Source organism: Sinocyclocheilus grahami, unplaced genomic scaffold (genome assembly GCF_001515645.1).
Source record: "Sinocyclocheilus grahami isolate Dianchi unplaced genomic scaffold, SAMN03320097.WGS_v1.1 scaffold2539.1, whole genome shotgun sequence".
In the NCBI taxonomy this organism is placed as follows: domain Eukaryota; kingdom Metazoa; phylum Chordata; class Actinopteri; order Cypriniformes; family Cyprinidae; genus Sinocyclocheilus; species Sinocyclocheilus grahami.
In genome coordinates, this window is record NW_015507718.1 from 36777 (window position 1) to 43452 (window position 6676).

At 34.6% G+C, this 6676-nt stretch overlaps 1 long non-coding RNA gene across 1 annotated transcript; it reads left to right on the top strand.

The window, feature by feature from the left end:
- The first annotated feature begins 2919 nt into the window (after positions 1 to 2919).
- On the top strand, positions 2920 to 4792 carry LOC107575266 (uncharacterized). Its single transcript, XR_001607833.1, has 3 exons — positions 2920 to 3008; positions 4338 to 4348; positions 4733 to 4792. It is a non-coding gene; the product is annotated as an uncharacterized lncRNA (long non-coding RNA).
- The last annotated feature ends 1884 nt before the right edge of the window (positions 4793 to 6676 follow it).

Sequence of the window (6676 nt, forward strand, 5' to 3'; positions counted from 1 at the left end):
AAATATTCAGTCTGGTTGTTGAAGAGAATTTGAACTTATATATTTTGAAAATACTGTATTCTAATCACATCTGGCATATTTTATGGCGACAGGGTGGACATGTTAAGCTTTGGCAAAGCAAGTAAGCAAACTCAGACGAAGAAAATTTGTCAATTAAAAAGTCACCAACCTACTCACCTCAGCCGCTGAAATTTTTTATTAAATATAAATATCATTTTTATTACCGAATGATCAATACACTCAAATTGAGTAATCTCTTATTTAACAAAATATTAATAGGAGAACAAAATGTTTTATATAATATATAAAATATTCTACTATCATTCAAATTTACTGAGCAGTGCATGGCACATAGCAAAATAACACGCATCCTCTTACACAAAACTAAAAACAATCTAGAAAATGTATCTAAAGAGCCAAGTAATGCTTTTCTTATTAATATAAAAACTTACCCTAATATAACACACTCTTCCATAGTCATTTTTATGTTAAGTTATCATGGCAAATGAGTTATGTACAGGACGCCAAAAGGCACCCTACAGTGATATTGACCCATATATGGTTTATGAGGACACAAATGTGTATAATGACACGGGTATTACAATGTAAACATGGTTTATGAGGACACTACCTGTGTCCCCGTAAAACAAAAGGCTTAAAAAACATACAAAACTGTTTTATGAAATTTAAAATTGCCAGCAGTCTCCTGTGAGGGGTAGGTTTAGGGGTAGGGTTGGTGTAGAGCAATAGCACATACAGTCTGTACAGTATAAAAACCATTACGCCTATGGAGAGTCCCCATAAACCAATGCAAGTGTGTGTGTGTGAGTGCTATTCTTATAGTCCTACTAATATGAGGCAGCTGTGAACTGGTACTGAGTGTTGTTGAGTCCGGGCAAAGGATTATGGGAAGTGGAGTCCAAACTGAGCGGCAAAGGTATGAGATGAGTACCCTCTAGTGGAGCTTGTGGGCACTCCAGCTAGAGATCGTGACAACAGTTACGAGACATTGAATAATATGTTAACCTAAATAGTGAACTGTGAAGTGCATAAAATTACTAATTAAACTTTTTTTTTTGTAAATGTAAAAAAGTGCATTAGGTAATACATATAGATTAAAGAGATTTGTTGGCATTTTATTTACATTAAATAATCAGTTAATTATTATGTAATCTTTATTAAGTTTAAACATTAAAAAGCATGTTATCTATTTAAATATATGTACTGCATATATATATATATATATATATATATATATATTTATATATACAAACCCAATTCCAAAAAAGTTGGGACACTGTACAAATTGTGAGTAAAAAAGGAATGGAATAATTTACAAATCTCATAAACTTATGTTATCTATATTCTATTGTGAATAAAATATATCAAATGTTGAAAGTGAGACATTTTGAAATGTCATGCCAAATATTGGCTCATTTTGGATTTCATGAGAGCTACACATTCCAAAAAAGTTGGGATAGGTAGCAATAAGAGGCCGGAAAAGTTACATGTACATATAAGGAACAGCTGGAGGACCAATTTGCAACTTATTAAGTCAATTTCTGTTTTTATTCACAATTTGTACAGTGTCCCAACTTTTTTGGAATCGAGTTTGTGTATATATATATATATTAATTAATGATCCATTAAACATTATATAATGTTTATGATTTATTAATGATTTTAATCATTGTAAACCATCTGTCTAAATCATTTGTAGATTTTTTTTTTAAATTGCAAAATCATATGAATTGAAAGTTGAATGATATTTGTAAGCATCTGTTAATCATTATGTAACATTAACAAGCACGTTATCTCATATTTCTAGCTACGCAAATTTATATTAACTAATGATCTGCTAAGCATTATGTAATATCTATTAATGATTTATTAATGAAAGATAATATAAAGTGTTACCGACAATTTTACTTGCAAATGTGGAAAAGGACGTAACACCAGAGTCGAGTGCAATTTTGTATCCTGCAACAAAACTTCTCTCGGCTTCAAAGGAACATCTACATTTTGAAAAAGCATCGGTAACACTTTAGAATACTTGTTTCATCATTAATTAATAACTACACATGAACACATGAGTAACGCATTATTAGCACTATTAACTACTATTACCTAAGAAGAAACTCTGATTAAGAGAGTGTGCAGTGATCATTTTTTCGACGATGATTTCAAACCCTCCCAGCAAAGAAATCGCCGTTTTCTGAAAGCGTCGGCTGTGCCCAATACGTTTTTACAGCAAACAGAGGTATGTATGTTTTTTTTTTACTATATTAGATGCATTAACGTTTTTTTCTCGTTAATGTGTTTCATAACGTGTGAATGTTTATTTATTACTAATGTCTTCCTATTACTAAAGACGTGTTAAAATGTATTTTTTTACTACTAAGTATCCGTCTCGTGGAAATCTAGAGCCCCTAGCAAAAGACAATGACGCTGAGCTGGAGGTCCAGGGAGCAGGAGTGTTTTTGGCTAATGTTCCACAGTCAACACCAGCAAAGCATCAGGACTCTGGTCCAGGAACTACCATGAGACAGTTTGCAGATGCTCAGTCTAAACTTTGTTTAATGCTCACAAGTCCTGAAAGTGTTGGAAAGAGGACAAAACCCTCAACATCTGGGACATATTATGCCCTCCTTGCAATACACTCCCACCAGTCTGTAAGTACCATCATTTGTGACCAGTTAACAAAGTGAAATTATGGTCAATTATGCTTTTGTGTTATACATTTGAAATAAATTAATAATTTGGTGGTGATGTATCCTTAAAAATGCACAGATATACTGTAATAAATGTATTAAATCTACTATTTACATTACGAATTTATATTCAGTTATATTATAAACCAAATTTAATCCATGTAATTTCACAATCTCCTGTGTATAATCAACCAGAACAGGCAGAAGAGCAATTTGAAGAAAGTTTGGAGCTTGATGTTAGCATGCTTTCCATAGATCCTCCATCGGACAAGAAAGATCTTAGTTTTCAGCCACTGAGTTCAACCTCAACATCTGCCCCAAGCACAGAAGATGAGGAATGTGAAATGCATTGGAAACAGATAAAATGGATTGTCAACGAGCCCAATGTCATGGAGATGTCAAGAATGTGGATCAGTAATAACAAAGACCAGAAAAGCAACTGTGGGAAGTGTTCTCCGTGTTCACTGAGAATGTGAAAAAAACCACAAGGGAAAGTGGAGTTCATGCACTGATGTTAGGGGAATGCCCGCTAATAATCTTCTTGTTTCTGCATGCACACTATTCACTGGAGCAACATATACAGACATCGCTGATTGGGCCACTTTGCTCAACCTTCAAATACCCCATAAAACCACTTATCATGACATTCAGTCTTCCTACCTTATTCCAGTTGTTAATGAAGAATATCAAGAACAACAGAAGGCAGCAATTAATGACTTGCATTTGCAAACTGAACTCCACACAGTGAAGTGTGTACTCTAACAATACTGAAATGTTTTGTACTTGTGCTTCTTTTAGCCCTGGATTTTCGGCGAAATACAACATTTACAGTTTAATGGATGACACGACAGACAAGATTGCTCACTTTGAGTTGGTGCAGGTCAGTTTACATGACATAATTCTACATCCCGTATGTTATTAATTATAAGTAACCTTAGTAAGTGTTCAGTATTTTAAAGTGAAGTACAGTAACATTACTGGCAGTTTTTGCAATGTTATGATCGATATAAAATGCTTTTAATAATACTTAATAAAATATGTTGGTTATTTTGAACATCAACTACAATACACACACACCTTGTTTATCTAGCATGGTATTGCATTTCAGGTTACAGAAGCATCTAGTTCTGTGGCCATGGAGCCAGTAGGTTTCAAGAGGGCTGTGAACTCACTACAAGAGCAAGGAATCAAAATAGATGTGCTGACTAATCTAATCTAATTAGAAAGACTACTTGGCATGTAGTCAAAGGTAACTGTCTCACAACAATTTAATACTACTATATGTGTATATATATATAGAGAGAGAGAGAGAGAGAGAGAGAGATATTAATCATGAATTATCCAAAAAGCAGCATAGTTCAAAGCTTATTTATTCCTATGTAGGAATATACAATGTGTAGTTTGCATGGATCAAAAAATTGCTACAATAAACCGTGAAGTACTAAATTAACCTTGGTATGCACTATATTGCCACTCCTTCTTCATTGTTTGATAATTAAAATTATGGTTTTTCAGGACTTTCCAAAAAGTTGTGCTCCATGTCAAGATACAAGGACAATCGAGAGCTGCAGCCATGTATATGAAGTATTTGCAACCATCTATGGTATTGCTCTGCAACTTATGGAGGTGACCCTGACGTAAGTTCTTTAATGTTTTAATATTAACTTTAATTTCTTAATATATACACACACACTTGTTATCTTTTTTGGGGGCGTTACGTAGACATAATAGCCTTTATACTGTACTAATGTTATAAATGAGTCCCTGAACCACAACAGGACAGTCTGCATTTTTTGTAAAAAAAAAAATCTATTACTATGGTTTGTTTGTTATGAACTTTGTTCTTTATAGGGAGCTAAATTGTGTTCTTGTAATGTTTTAAATATTGGGGTTGCTGGACCACAAACATCTATTTTTCTGTTTATAATTCATACATTATTATTATAATTACTTTTTTGCGTATTCATGCATTTATACAGAACTGATCGCGAATTGGAAGTCCATTCTTTTTCACATTACAGGTGTGCACAGTTGGATTGAAGAAGGAAAGCCGAAAAAATGTGGACACAATGATCTCAATCCGGGAACAGCAACAAAGAAAAAAAACTTGGAAAAAACTCACGTGCCTTCCACACGCTACAGAGTCTTGTCCTGGAAAAAAGGACTTCTAAAGGATTTGAGGCAAATGGCTCTTTTCAAACACACTGGTAAGATAGTTATATACACATACTAATGTACATACACATGTTCATGTAGGTACACCGGATACAAATTTTTCTTTTATTTTTAGGACAACTGGAGGTGTTTCATTCTGTCCTACTGAAGTACTGCTCAAAGAACCTGTATTTTCATTATGCGTCCATGGTTGCAAGAACACAACTAGCTATCCTTGACCACAATGAAAATGTAGGTCGTCAGCAAACCACAACCACTACTGATAAGTGGGAAACAACATACTGTGCTTAATATGTAGGGTGATGACAATAGATCTGAGTTCATAAAGTTGAGAATCAAATGGAAATGTTCTGTTATAGTAATGTAATCAATACAATTTGTATAATTTATTCTGTTATGTTTCATCTTTTTTCTTTTATTATAGGTGTACCTCGGTACAATGTGGTTTTCCCGAAACATACCAAAGAATGGTTAGCCAAAGCGATTTTTGAACAAACCACTCAAAAATTCAGAGAGACTCTGGTTGAGAAAGTTCTACAGCGGCGGCTGGACACCAACGTTGTTAACCAGGACAGTTCTTCTCATTTGACTCATCGCCCATTGCCACAGAACATAGCCCTAAATCCAAGGCCTGACAAGCAAGAAGTAATTGCAAAGTGCTTATCAAGATTTGGACATTAATTTACTTTAAAAAATGTTATGAGTCTAATGTACAATTACTATTATTACTCATGTTGTTTTATAGTTTTTCTCATTTTTTCTTATTGAGGTAACAACAGAATACACCGTTGGTAAAAAAAAAAAAAACTATTTCTTGTGTTAGTGTGAATATATGGTCCTTACTGATGGTACCCTACATCAGTTGCAATTACACATCAACGACTGTAGTTATTTCAAATCTGTTTTATTCTTTCAAATAAACGTTCGTGGGACGTCAAGTATGAAGTGTTGATGTATATACAACAACAAACAACACTGAATATGAAAGTAACAAAACTACAGTAATTACAGTAAGTAACTAATACTGCCCAAGCCACAACAAATTATAATGTTTATCAAAAATGTAACATTGTAATTCTAATTCCAATTAATATACCTACAAAAAACCAAAAGCTTCTTCTGCTTCTCTGAAGCCCACATAATGTCCTGATGGAGAAGGGTATGACTGTCTGATGGCACTGACAACACAGGATGGAAGAACCCTCCTGTTTCGTCTTCCCAATCTCTCTCCTTTCAGCATCTATTCCAGAACTAACCTGTATCCAGCCTGTATAGACTGTAAAATAAAAGAAATGTGTGTAGTGAATAACTTTTAAATATATATATTTGTACTACATGTAATCACACTACACATGATACTTACTCTACTGTTAGGGTGCCACCAGGTCCTTGTGGCCTCGGACGGCGTCTCCAGTTAATTTTGGGCAAACTAAAAAACACCTCTAAAATGCTGTTGCTCAGTAACCCATTTTGTTCGGTAATGCAGCGAGATGAAGACAGGGGCTGCGTCCGAAACCGCCTACTTCTCTACTATATAGTAGGCGAAAAGCAGTAGCCGAGTGAATAAGTATGTCCGAGTCGTTAGTATTCATAAAAGAGTAGGCGAGAATTACCTGGGGACGTACTAATTCTCGCGAGATTCGGAGACGCATCTACTTAAAGTGCGTCCGAAACCGCCTACTTCTCTACTATATAGTAGGCGAAAAGCAGAAGGCGAGCGAATAAGTATGTCCGAGTCATTAGTATTCATAAAAGAGTAGGCGAGAATTACCTGGGGACGTACTAATTCT